Here is a 13736-nt window from a genome sequence, read left to right as displayed (position 1 = left end):
TGCTTGGACCCACAAAATCACTCTCCAGCAGCTCTCCCTGCCCCTTTCTTCCTTCTGAACTTTGCTTGCTTGTTGGAACCTGGTCTATTCTCTGCTCTCCTATCAGAATAATTTTCACAAGTAAACTGCAACCATATCCTTCTCGTGGCCTCCCAAATGAAATCCACACTCCTCAGGTCCTCAAGATCCACCTGCTGTAACTTTACATCCTGCTGACATTTCCAGCTCAACTTCCGACTCTTCCCTAGTATTTATCCAGCCTTCCGTTGGCCATTCCTCGTGGATTCCTTTATTTCAGGGTGTGGAGTGACGAGATGAGGTGACTAGGGTGCAAAATGGAGGGTGTTCACTCTCAGGATTGTGCACTCAGCTCTTTAAATTTGGTACCCTACATGCCCCATTCACTTCTCCCTATTCCTGCTCTGTTGCATTTTCGCCTTGTAACTTTTGCTAGTAATTCTTGTATCTTCTCACAACACTCTACTACCCTCCTCAATTCTGCCTTAAAAAAAACTCCCTGTACCTCAAGACTCATCTTTTCTAATTAATCCCATTAGAGGAAATGTCTTCTCTCCTCTGAGTCCCTTTAGTCCTTTGGATGTACTTCTTTTGGGACACTTCTCACAAATGGCTTTGTTTCTAGTACTTTAAACGTAAGTCTTATCTTCATTGTTAGACTCTAAGCTTCTTGAAGGTAATGACCCTCTCTTACGTCTTTGTATTTTCTGAATAACTTTCCTCTGTGCTTTAAATGTAGTAAGAAATCAACAGATATGATGAGTGACCAAACTGCTGTGAGTGGGGACAAGAAGTCTTCAACCACCTCACCATAAACTAACAACAGCTAACAGACATGAGGGATCATACTGATTTTGTCCAGGGTCTGCGAGTATATCGCAGACATCCCACCAGCCCCTCTTCTTACACTCTCAGACATTGCTAATCAATCCTAGCACTCTTTCCCTGGGAGCCTGGACAAGGCTTCCCAGCCTTCTCAACACAGCATCAGACAGCCATCTCTATGGTTGGAGTTGACACTGGAAAATAAACGTCATTTCCCCTCCTGGATCCAAGGGCTCCATTTTACATATGAGGAAACAAAGGCCCAGAGAGGTCCAGGGTCAGAATCAGGTAGAGAACCTCCTGATAACAGCTAAGTAGCCAACCAAGCACAGCACACATTCATCCAGAGCTCTGCATACATTTTGCCAGAAGTCCCTGTGGGGCCTAACCAGCTTCTTGGACCTTCTTCATTGGTCCTCAAAGACTAACTCTGAGGTTCTGGGAACCTGAGGCACGTCCACTCAGGTCAGGAGTGACTCCTTGAAATTTGGAGATGTGCTCTTCATGGCAGGGTCTGTTTCACCATCTGAGACTGCAGAGGGAGCTTGGGCCTAGGGGCCAGGCAGATTCCTCAAAACAAGACAAGCTGATGTGGAGAGCTCTTGACATAATGGTATCTCTTTAGAATGAATACTAATGTTGACAGCACTTATGGAATTAAACTAGATGGCGTGAATAATACATTACTTGCACCAATCAATGTTATGATGTTACAACTGGTAGAAAATAAGCATTCAGAGTAAAAGCAGAGGAAGAAATTTCAAATGCAAGTACAATACAGCAATCGATCTTATATCTCTACTGGATCAGAGTATGGGACAATATTGTTGCAACTCTGCCAAAATGATGTGGAATCGATTACAACCTTTGCTGCCTCACTACCTGATTGTGTTCTACCAATGGTGTATCAGAGCAAGGACATTACAGAGATGAGGGTGATTGAAGGTAAATTACTGATGAATAGACCAGTGTTTCATGTAATTACGTGTGCTTATCAACAAGGACTCACTGTGATGCTAAGAAGTGCAAATTTTTATTTGCCTGTCTCTGCAATTAGCATAAAATTATATGCCATATGTTAAAATAAAGAACAGAAATAAAACAGATATAAAAGAATTATACAAAGAGAAGATCAGTAAACAGCCCAAATATGTATCATAAATTTTGGCAAATATGTATCAGGCCAAATATACATTCCAAATGGTCTTGACATTTATCTAAACATTAAGTAAAAATACTTTCAGAATACTATCTAAATACATACACACACAAATAAGGAGATGATAGATAGATAGATATAGAGACTATCTCTAGAATAAAACCCAAGAAATTATAATAGGTGTTACCTCTGGTGAGGGAACAGAGTAGGAGGGATTGGAAGTCAGGAATGGGGACAAAAATTACAGGATTGGGTTCTCTTTCAGGCTGGGAGCAAGGCTAGGCTATGGGATTCAGTGTTAATTAGCACCTGAAGGCACATAGAATTGATGGGAGGCTGGCTCTCTTTGTGTTCTGGGATTTAATTACCTAATTCAGTAAAAAACAAAAAGAAGGAGGTTAGCAGCAAAGGTCTCTCCTCTCCTCCCAGAGTGCTTCAGCTGCTGGCCATCAGTATGTTTTCCAGCAGACAAAACACTACTGTGTGCCTTCAAGGTTGGGAGAGGAGAAGATTTGGGGTGTCAAGGAGGGAAGAGGCTAAAGGTCCACCAGGGACCAAGGCACTTCAGCCCTCTCTCTCTCAACACCGGGTCCCACTCCCTCTATAGAACCGGTCTGGGTTCTAGAAAGACTGTTTTGTTTTTCAGAGAAATCAAAACCTGGAACTTGTCCAGGACTGCCTCCAGAAACTATTGGACCTTGTGTTGAATTGTGTAGTGGAGACGAATCTTGACCTGGGAAACAAAAATGCTGCAGCCACGGTTGTGGCCACTCCTGCCAAACTGCTGTAAAAGACATGAGTATAAGACAGAGAGTTGCTTATGGGAAGCATGGGTCCCTGCTGTAGCACAGTCAGGATCCCATCCGCCCCTCTGCTCACTGAAGTCTGGATGACACATAGAGAAAGCTGGTTGGTAGCAAAGAGCAGGAATTTCTGGAAAGTGTCATAATTACCATTGTGTTTTAGGAGGAAGCCTTCATTATCCATTTGGATGATCAATGAATCTTCAATTCATTCAGTGACCTTTCCCAAAAGTCATCTTTATTCTAATACCTTGGAGGAGAAAGGGCTTTCCTACTATCTTTTCCTGGCTGCTCTCTATTCCTGGAACCCCAGTATCACAGGATGAGGACCTAAAATAACTTTGGCTTCAGTGTTCAGTCTGGCAATTGTTTGAGGAATCATGGGGTAACTGTTTCCAAGATTACCCTTCTTCTACATAAAATTATTTCTGTGGCATTAGCCAACCTGAGTTGCTATTTCTGTGTAAGATTCTAGCTCACTTACATTAGTACCTCCATCTCCAACAAGTATTTAACCCCAACCCATGGAATCTGTCTCTTTTCCATTATCCATCACCCCTCAAATCCTCTCTGTCCCCTATATCTTTAGCCCTTATATCAGATATTTATAGTCACAACAACAATGTATAACAAACTATACCAAAACTCATTGGTCTAAAATAACAATCATTCTCCCAGATCTGTGAATCAGCCAGGGGTCAACGATTCTAGGCTGGGCTCAACTGGGAAACTCTGCTGATCTGGGCTGGACTCATGAATCTAAGTTTGGCTGATTCAGGTGGGGTTGGCTGGGGGGACTTGGCTCCACCCTACCTATTTCATCCATCTCCTAATTCAAGGACCAGTCCAGGCACTCAATACTTCCTGGAAATCTCACCACATTTCCCTAGAAAATTCATTTCCTACCTTCAGAGACTACTTCATACTTCTTCTCTTTCCTCAAATCTCCAGCTCACTCTAAACTCTGCCATGCAGGTCTCAGTGGCTATCTTATCACATCCTTCATTGAGAAAATAGTTGCAAGTCTGCAAAAATTCCCTATTTGTACCCATTGACTCTGCTTTATCCTCTGTAATAAAGGAAAAAATGATCACTCCTCCTATTTAAGTCAAACCCCTCCATTTACATTTTGGATAATACCCCTTCTTATCTAATCAAGTATTTCACTTCCATAATTATTACCTCCAATATCATAGATGTCTCCCTTGCTCCTGGATCAGTCCACAACTGCCATACAACTATGCCTTGACTCCATTCTTCAATCCAGCTTCCATCCACTCCACAGCTGAAATCCCAGCCACCCTGTGTGTCGGGACTTGCTTCTCTGCCTCCTCACCCCTGCCCATCCCCATTCATTCCTCCAGGAGCACATCTCCCACTTCCCTGTGATTGGCTTCAACTTCCACCTCCCCTTAACTCCAGCCAAGCCTCCTCTGGTCTACCACACACTGGAACTTAGCTAATGCCACTTACGTAGCCTGAACGTCACCTCATACTGGAACCCTCTGAGCAGGGGACAAGGGACGGAATGTTAGCACACCCCAACATGAATGATCTCAGCAGCTAGTACAATTGCTGGGGGCTCTGTTTGGCCTCTGGTCTAAAGGATGATGCCCAAGGTAATGACAACTAAATTGTAGTCCTTCTATTCATAGTACCAGTAGTCTCTAATTCTTGATGAAGAAACCTAGAGAGATTAATTGTCAAGATCACATTGCCAATGTAGTAGTAGAACCTGCATTTAAATCCAGATATTCACGGCTACTAAACTCTTTTTCCTTATACTATATTACCTCCAACAATGAAAATGCAGGACATAGGTTTATCTGGGAATTTAATTCCAGTCAACCACTCTGCAAGTGTTGTACTCACCACTCTCCCGCAATGACAAGCACATGTAGTGTTGGGGCCTTAGGAATCGAAACTAAAGGGTTTCCTAACACTTGGTTAGTGACTTGTTCCAGGATCTCAGTTAACATTTGGGAGACCATGAATTCAAAAGACTTGATTCAATTATACAGACTCTGGGCCAAGCTGATTGAACAGTCCCTAAAATCAAGCCTATGGGTCTTGGCTCCTCCTGTAACTTTGAGAGGTAAAGAGGGGACTGCTAAGGGAAGGTTATGAGAATAGCACTATATCCCCTGACAGTGGCTTGCAATGCCTCTGGAGTCTAAAGGCTACGTGATGCTACCTGGGCAGGCAGCTGCGTTGCGTAAAATCTGTGTGTTGTAAAATCTGGCACACAAAGTGTCCAACAAATACCAGGTCCCTGTCTCCTCACCCCATTTCCCCTGTCATTCAAAGTGCCCTCCAGTCTTCAATAGTCTTGATTATTAGGCAGAAGAAGCTATTTTTCTTGACTCAGAGACTTGTTTGAAAACACATGATTACTCAATGGTAAACACAGGCCTAGGTCATCCAGAAAGGTCAGCTGCCTGTCAGGGCTTAAGCTTCCAAATCCCCGTGTCTTGACCCAGGTTCCACATGCTGCTCAGCTCAGCAGGAGGAAGACAGAATAGCAGCCCATCTCTTGCATCTGTGTTGTCACCAATGGAGACTCCACTCAGCAACATGACATGAGGGGCTTCCTCCTCCTTGCAGCCCTCCCCACTCAGCACAGAGCTCAGGGCCTGCCCTCAAAACTCACAAGGTGATTGGCAAGTCCAGGCAGCAAAGGTGTGTTAGTATCAGGAAGAGGAACTAGATGGAAGGATGTCAGGGGCCCAGTGTGTACAAAGATGGGAAGAAGGGGAAGGGAGTAGGGAGGGCAGGGGATACAAGACATTCCACATGAAGAAGTGCAGGGGGACATCTCCAGTGCCACCTCTGCATCTGCTCCCAGGCTCTCCTCTTCTTTTCCGAAGCATCCCCCTCCAGCTGCACTTCACACTCTGCCCTGGGCCTCCTCTGCTCCTGCACTTGCTGTATTCACCATGATGCCTTCTAGATGCATAGAAATGCTCAATAATACCCAGAACACAGGTTCATTTCCTTTAAAGAAGAAGTATCCTCTCTTGTGTCCATGTGAAGGGAAAGCTGTCACATCAGTGCAGGTTTAAACTAACAGCTCTTCTTACAATTGAGAAAACTTGAGTCTCACGCAGAGAGAGGGCATGACTTACCCAAGGCCACACAGTGGTGACTCTCAGTTTTAGACCTGGTGCATTTAGTTGTAAGTAAGATTTCCTTTTTTAAATAATACTATCATCAATTCTGAAAACAGCAATGTTTATTGGGTGCTTGCTCTCTCCCAGGCATTGTGTTGAGTTCTGAATATAATTATCTCATTGAATTCTCACCCCAGCACTGAGGAGCAGGTACTATTTTTATCTTTATCTTACAGGGGAGGACACAGAGCCTCACAAGGTTCAGTGACTTGTCCAGAGTCCCACAGCTACCATCTTGGAGTCGGGATCTGACCCAGGGGTCGGGCTCCTGAGCTCAGACTCTTCCTGCTACATCTCTAGGTCTGGTTCAGCACAGAGATGTCTAGGTGGGAGGACACACGCTTAACATGTTCCTGGTGTCCAGATCTTACCCTGCGGTCCCTGCCAGTCACCTCAACCTCAGATTCACGCTCTAGACTCAGAGCACAGGGAAGAGCAGAGCTGGTGTTTGTGGCAGGTGAATATTCACTAGTCATTGCTGAGAATGAGCCCCCCACCTTGCAAAGGCTCTCAGTGGGTGTGGGACTGTTATAAACCGAAGTGACCTCAATAAATTAATAAATAAAATTAATTACAACATAGTGTGCTAAGTGGTATGACCAGACAAGTACAAAAAAAAGTTAACTCTCCCAGGGATGAGTGTTGAGGAAGAACAGAGGGTGACATTGGTGCCTTGTTACATAGGGTAGAGAAAGAAAGGGAAAAGAATTCCAAGTTCAAGGAGCAGCCTGAACTGCAGCTGAGAAGCATGAAGTCCTTGACGAGGGGCAGCAATAGAGCAGCCCGGAGTGCCTGGGTGGTTGGGGACCCGGACTGAGGAGCAAGGGAGGAGCTGGGAGTGCCTGGGGCCCATTGCCAGGGCTCTGAAGGCCCCGCTCAGGCCTGAGTAACCCAAAGGACCAACGAAGCACGTGCTGAGGGCTCCAGCAGAACAGGGACCCAAAATAAGATGTGAAAAGAGGACATTGACAAAGAACAAACTGAATTTCAACATGCCTATCAGTTTGTGCAATTTCAAAAAATACGTAGCTTTTTTGAACATTTGGAATTACATATGAAGAATATCACTACAGTACACTTTTCAGTGTTTAGGATCTCAAAAATTTCTTCCTGGCTCTGACCAGAAAGATTTCTGTAATCTGACCAGATTATAGAAATCAGACACCAACCCCAAGGTCAGCTTTGAGATAGGCAGGATTGAGTTAAGGCAGTTTGCAAAATTCCTTTGGAAATAACCTATAACTGTACCCCTTATCCCACCTGGGGGTATTAGCAGTTAGTGAGGTCAGTTGTTTGCCCAAAGGACCTCCAAATGGTGGCATTTCAGGGACTGTAACAAATTAAGTATAACTGGAGAGTCTCTTCCAGTAGCACCAGAATTAGGAACCAGGCCACTGATGAAACATCAAGCCCCCTCACTTTCTAAAGAGAAGTCAACCATCTCCCCAAAGCCATATTAGGAGGCTGCAAACTGGTCTTGCCGTTCCCACCCAATCCAGTCATCCTTATTTCACATGAAGTAAGACATCTTATGGGACACATGTACATGGCCAAATTTTATACATGCCTCCTCCTAGCCCCGCTGTCATTGGGGAGGGAAATGGGCATATTCCTCCAAAGAACTGAGGGGAGTGTGTGATTCAGAAAAGCACTCATCTACATGAGAAATGCCTACAAGAAAGGGGAAATAAAATATTACTCCCCAGCTGGTTGGTTACTGCAGCACCGCCCCACTCCCACCCCAGTACTGCGTGAAGACAGACATCCTGGAAGCACTTAATGTGTATATCAGGAGCTTGGGTTCTCAGAAATGAAGGTGGACAAGACAAAATGCCACACTATCCCGAGAAACTTACATGTATCCTATAGGCAAAGACCACCGCACCTGCCTAGGTGCCCAGCAGTAAAGAGAATCAGCCAAGCCAGAAGTAGACCAAGGTCACTTCCTCATCACCAGCATGACCTGGGTGGATCCCTGCTAGCTCTCCTCCTGCCTCTCCCTGCCCCCAGTACCAGAGGTGCTGAGGCCCAGAGCAGGGAGGGGGGAGGTGAAAGCGTGGACTTCTCCCTCGTCAGCCAGCACCCAGTTCCTAGATTGTAATGTCTATAAGGACATATTCCTCATGCCTACCACATGACCAGCCCAGAGAATACATTTGTTACTTGTGTTGAAAAACGAATGAGTGAATGAAAGTACAGAATAAAAGTTAGTGCCCACCCCCACATCCTTTCTCAGTGATTCAAGGTTTTCCTAGTTTAGCAGTTTTATTCATCTGTCAGAGGAGGATGTTCCCTTGGCTCAGAGTCTTGCTTAGGTAACAACGTGGCATTACCCCACGTAGACACCGTGTGGGGTGTGCCTTCTCCAGAAATGTCAGTTTCTGGGCAGGGCTTAGGCTCCTAGAGTCCCTAGTCCCTCCCACCCCTGGCCTTGCATTGCAGCTCACTGGGTGGAAGGGCATAAATTCCTGTTCTCAGTCCTGCTGCACCTTTACCAAAGACTTCCAACAGCAACATGAAGTTGGGAGGCCTCCTCCTCCTTGTGACCCTCATCACCCTCAGCTTGGAGGTACAGGAGCTTCAGGCTGCAGTGAGACCCTTTCATATTTTGGGTAAGTCCAGGGATAAGGCAACCCCTTCTTCTTTGAATGAAGGAGCCAGACAGTTGGACATCAGGGACCAGTGCGTGCAGAGGCGGGAGGGGAAGAAAGGAGAGAAGGGAAGATATTCTAGTCAAGGAGCCACCGCAGGGACCCAACTTGACTGTAGAATCTCTCTTCTTCTGCCTCCACTGTGTCCCCTCCTTTCCCTGGGTCATCCTTCCATCTGGAGTCTCCACTACTCACTTTGCTCCCTCATCAGCCAGGCTCCATCTCTTCTGTGTCTCCCTCTCCACCAGTTTCTTTGTCTCTTGCTACAAACAGAATGGAGGGCTTAAAGAAAATATTTTATTAATCATGCTGGCCATGAATCATCTCAATCTCTTCTTTTCCTTTTACCACCAACATTCTCAAAGAACTAAACTTAATTCTCTGCCCATACTTCTCCATGACTCATTCCTGAAACCCTTGAAGACTGATTATAGTCATTCCTGCCCCCACCATTCTCCTAAAACTTCTCTCACAGGTCCTGTTGACAAATCTCTTGAGTCTCCTCAGGAGCCAAAGTCTTTATCCTTTATAGCATCCGACATTGTTTCCCACTTCATCAATTCTCAAACTTTCTTCTCTTCTGGATTCTCCTCACTAGATCTTTTTCTTCTCCCTAAAGATTACTGCATTCAACTCTTACTTCTCTCCTTCTTTGGTCTCCTTCCCCTACCTTAAACTGATTACCAAATCCATCCACTCTTTGAAATCATCTCTTGCAGGTGTTCCTTCCTCTCTTACTCCATAGCCACATTGTATTTCCAGCCCTGATTACACCATGCTTGGGCCAGCACAATCTCTTCCCAGCAGCTCTCCCTGCCCTCTCTTCCTTCTGATTTGACTTGCTCGTTGAATCCTAATCCATTCTCTGCCCTCCTTCCAGAATGATCTTCATAAGTAAACTGCAACCATATCCCTCTCTTGGCCTCCCAAATGAAATCCACACTCCTCAGGTCCTCAAGATCTGCCTAATGTAACTTTACCTCCTGCCTACTTTTCCTGCTCAACTTCCAACTCTTCCCTAGTATTTATCAGCCTTCCATTTGCCATTTCCCCTGGATTCCTTGTATTTCAGGGTGTGGAGTGACGAGATGAAGTGCCTCAGGTGCAAAATTGAAGCAGATGTTCATTCTCAGGGTTGTGCAAGCGCCTCGTTAAATTTATTGCCCTACATGACTCATGTGCCTCTCCCTGGTCTCAACCTGTTGCATTTTCCCCTTGTGAACTTTAGCTAGTAATTCTTTTCTCTCTTCACAACATTCTACTACCCTCCTCATTTCTGCCTTAAAAAAAAATCCCTGTACTTCAAGACTCACCTTTTCTAATTAATCCCATTGGAAGAAATGCCTTCTCTCCTCTGAGTCCCTTTAGTCCTTTGGATGTACCTCTCTTGGGACACTTCTCACAGTCTTATTTCTAGTACTTTAAACGTAAGTCTTATCTCTATTGTTACTCCCTAAGCTTCTTGAAGGTAATGACCCTCTCTTATATCTTTGTATTTCCTGAATAACTCTCCTCTGTGCTTTACACAGAGTAAGAAATCAACGGATAAAATGAGTGACCAAAATGCTGTGAGTGGGGACACGAAGTCTTCAACCCTCTCACCATAAACTAACAACAGCTAATAGAAATATGGGGAATCGTGCTGATCTGCTCTGAGGTCTGCAAGTCCATGTGAACATCCCACCTTTCCCCCTCCTTGCCTTACATTGCTAATCAATCCTAGCACTCATTCTCTTGGAGCCTGGACAAGGCCTCCCAGCCTTCTCAACACAGCATCTGACAGCCATCTCTATGGATTGGAGTTGACACTGGAGAATGAACTTCCTCTCCCCTGCTGGATCCAAGGGCTCCATTTCACATGTGAGGAAACAGAGACCCAGAGAGGTCCAGAGACAGAATCACCTAGTAACCTCCTGATAACAACTGAGTAGCCAACCAAGCACAGCACACATTAGTCCAGAGCTCTGCATACATTTTCCCAGAAGATCCTGTAGGGTCCTAACCAGCTTCTTGGACCTACTTCATTGATCCTCAAAGACTTCCTTAGAGGCTCTAGGAAAATGGGGAGCCTGCACTCAGGTCAGGAGTGACTCCTTGTTATTAGGAGATGTGCTCTCCATGTCAGGGTCAGTTTCAGCATGTGGGACTGCACAGGGAGCTGGGACTAGGGGCCAGCTTGGTCTGGGTTGAATCCCCCTTCTGTACTTACTAGTGGGCGAGTCACCTCTGTGAGCCCCAGCCGCCACACCTGTAAAATGGGGCTATCGAGACTCACTGCGCAGGGTGACTGCCAGGCACCCTCGACGGTATTTGGTAAATGTGAGTCTCCCTTCCCCACTCCTTTCCCTGCAGAGGGGGAAGTGAGGACATTTAAGGGGGTTTCTTTCCACTTCCCCTCCACAACCACAATCACCCTCATCGTTAAAGTAGGCCTTGCTTTATTGGGATTGTGTGACTGCGCTGTTTTTAACTGAAATATATAAGATGTTAATGAGTATTATTCTGTGAGTTATCATTTATAAACTACATTATGTATTCAACCAAAAGAAAAAACGTGGGACTGGCTCCTTACTCAAAGGCTGTCCTCTCCAGCACCTGTGCCGAAAGCTTGGCGGTTTTCAGCTGGTCTGTTCTAACGCAGGCGCCTGTGTTGAGCTCTGCAGCGGTGACTGGGACTGTGGCCCAGAGGAGCGCTGTGTCAGCAACGGCTGTGGCCACATCTGTGCTTCAGTCTAAGGACAGGTAAAAACATCAGGCCCTTCCCTGCTTCCTCAAACATTGTCCAAGCCAGGCAGGCTGTACACCGGCCTGGACGGGACTTTCCAGAAATGGGTGGGACAGAAGCCTGTTTCTCTGTGGCCTTTCCCTCTTCACACACCCTTCCTAAGAAAAAGAAGCATCTGTCACAGGATGGTGGTTTCCAAACCTTTAAAGTAATTTCCTTACCCAGTATATCCTGGAGAGAAGTCAGACTATTTATATGAGCAAAAGAAGGAGAAAAATCACCCATAATCCCCTACTCCAAAATGATGTCTGCTTGACACTGGTGCATATTTTAAAAATACATGCTACCTTATATTAACATACAATATTTACATAAAAGTGAGATCATCTTGTAGCTCTCTTGATTTCTTGATTAGTTCACTTAGAAATCTAGTGAAATTTTTTTCTTTTTAGATTTTTAATTTTTATTCCTTTTTCTCCAAAAGCCCCCCCAGTACATAGTTGTGTGTTTTTTAGTTGTGGGTCCTTCCAGTTATGGCATGTGGGATGCCACCTCAGCATTGCCTGATGAGTGGTGCCATGTCCGTGCCCAGGATTCGAACCGGTGAAACCCTGGGCTGCGGAAGTAGAGTGCTCGAACCCAACCACTCTGCCACAGGGCTGGCCCAATGAACAACTTTTAATATCAGTTCAGATGCTTCTATGCCATCATCTTTAATAACCTCATAGAAGTCCATCATGTATGCTCATATACTTAACATCCATTAATACACATTCAATATATTTATTATTCTTTATATCATCAATACGGCTGTAATAATTACTAAATTGTTGTACATGCCCTTATGAATTTCCTTGGGATAAATTCTAAGAAGTATAAGTGATGACCAAAGAGTATGCTCATTTTAAGCCTTTGATGCACGTCACCATATTGACCTATGAGAACCCCGTTCCTGTAAAAATATTTCAGGGTCCTCACATAGTGGTTTCTTTATTTCTAGTAGCCAATAAATGGAAGGGAAAAAAAGGATAATTGAAAGTTACCATGATTAAGTTTTGATTATAAATCAAGTTGTATTAAACACAATGGAATCAACATATACTTTAAAAAAAAACCATTTGTGTTCAGGACATATTATTTCTCCAATCCACCCATGATCCTTGGGACACCTTTGGCTTTGCTGGCTTTTTGCAGGTCCTTATTGATTCCCAGAACTGGGAACCATTACCTCTCAATTGTATTCTGTGGATCCAGGTCCCCAAAACAGCAAGTCTCACACATGACTTTCTTGTCCATTTCTCAGATGAAGACTTATCTTAAGGGTCATCCCTTTCTATTGCTCATCCCTTCCTGGAGTTTCTATCTTCAAAGATGTGATTGTTTGGAGCTCCTGCTCAGGAAGACAGATGAAAATGGAAGCTTGTGAATGGAGATTACAAGGGATGTGGGAGTGAAGGAAAAAGAATTGCTTCTTTTAATAAATCATCATCAAAAGTATCCATACTACTTGAGTTATTTGGTTAGGGGTGATGAGGGGCAGGAGGAGGAGAAGAAGGGGGGCAACATATGGCATTTGTTGAGTACTTGCTATGCAACAATATAATATAAAACTGCATTAGAGTCTCCACAGATATCATCTAGATTCTCCTTATGACAACCTAGTGACTACGCTTATTATCACTACACTTCTACATGGACACTGAGGTCTGGAGAGATGGAGTAATTTGCTCAGTGTCACATAGCAGATAAGTGTCAGGGCCTTAACTATAATTTCATGTCAACCTCTAAGGCCTATGCATGATAGCGTAGTGGTTGGGAGCTCCAACTCTGAATTGCAAACCCAGGCCCACCACACAACTGTGTGATCTTCAGTAAGCGTCCTAATCTTTGTGCACTTCAGTTTCCTCATCTGTATAATGGTACATACTGCACAGAGCTGCAAGCATAAAAGAGGTTAGTTCATGTAAAGTGCTTGGCATGGTGCTTGACATACAGAAAACATTCAATAATTGCTAACAGCAATGATTATTATTATTACCAAATAGATGGACTAATGGCCCTTAGTTCTAATTTTCTAAGACTCTAGAACAGAACCCAAGGCCAATCCTCCTTCCTAGCCTCTCCTAGATCATCTGGATAGTGCAAGCCAGCCCCGCTCTTCTGGCTTTCCTCATTACAAAATGTGGGAGGTAAAAATAGATTTACAATTTCTTGCCTATACTCTTCACAATTGCAGAACTAAGATTCAACTGGCCTGGGTTGTAGTCTAATTTTGACAATTTACTGCCTGTGTGCCCCTTGACAAATCATTTAAACTCTTTAAACTTTCTCTCTTTAAACCACTTAAACTTTTCTTAGCTGTACAAAGGGGAAAATAGTAATATC

At 44.4% G+C, this 13736-nt stretch overlaps 1 long non-coding RNA gene across 1 annotated transcript; it reads left to right on the top strand.

The window, feature by feature from the left end:
- The first annotated feature begins 8322 nt into the window (after positions 1 to 8322).
- On the top strand, positions 8323 to 12848 carry LOC100630139 (uncharacterized). Its single transcript, XR_131465.5, has 3 exons — positions 8323 to 8587; positions 11268 to 11368; positions 12655 to 12848. It is a non-coding gene; the product is annotated as an uncharacterized lncRNA (long non-coding RNA).
- Positions 12849 to 13736: the final 888 nt, after the last annotated feature.

This window comes from Equus caballus, chromosome 11 (genome assembly GCF_041296265.1).
Source record: "Equus caballus isolate H_3958 breed thoroughbred chromosome 11, TB-T2T, whole genome shotgun sequence".
In the NCBI taxonomy this organism is placed as follows: Eukaryota; Metazoa; Chordata; class Mammalia; order Perissodactyla; family Equidae; genus Equus; species Equus caballus.
Note: the sequence above shows the minus strand (reverse complement) of the source record. Positions and strands in the feature narration are given on the sequence as shown.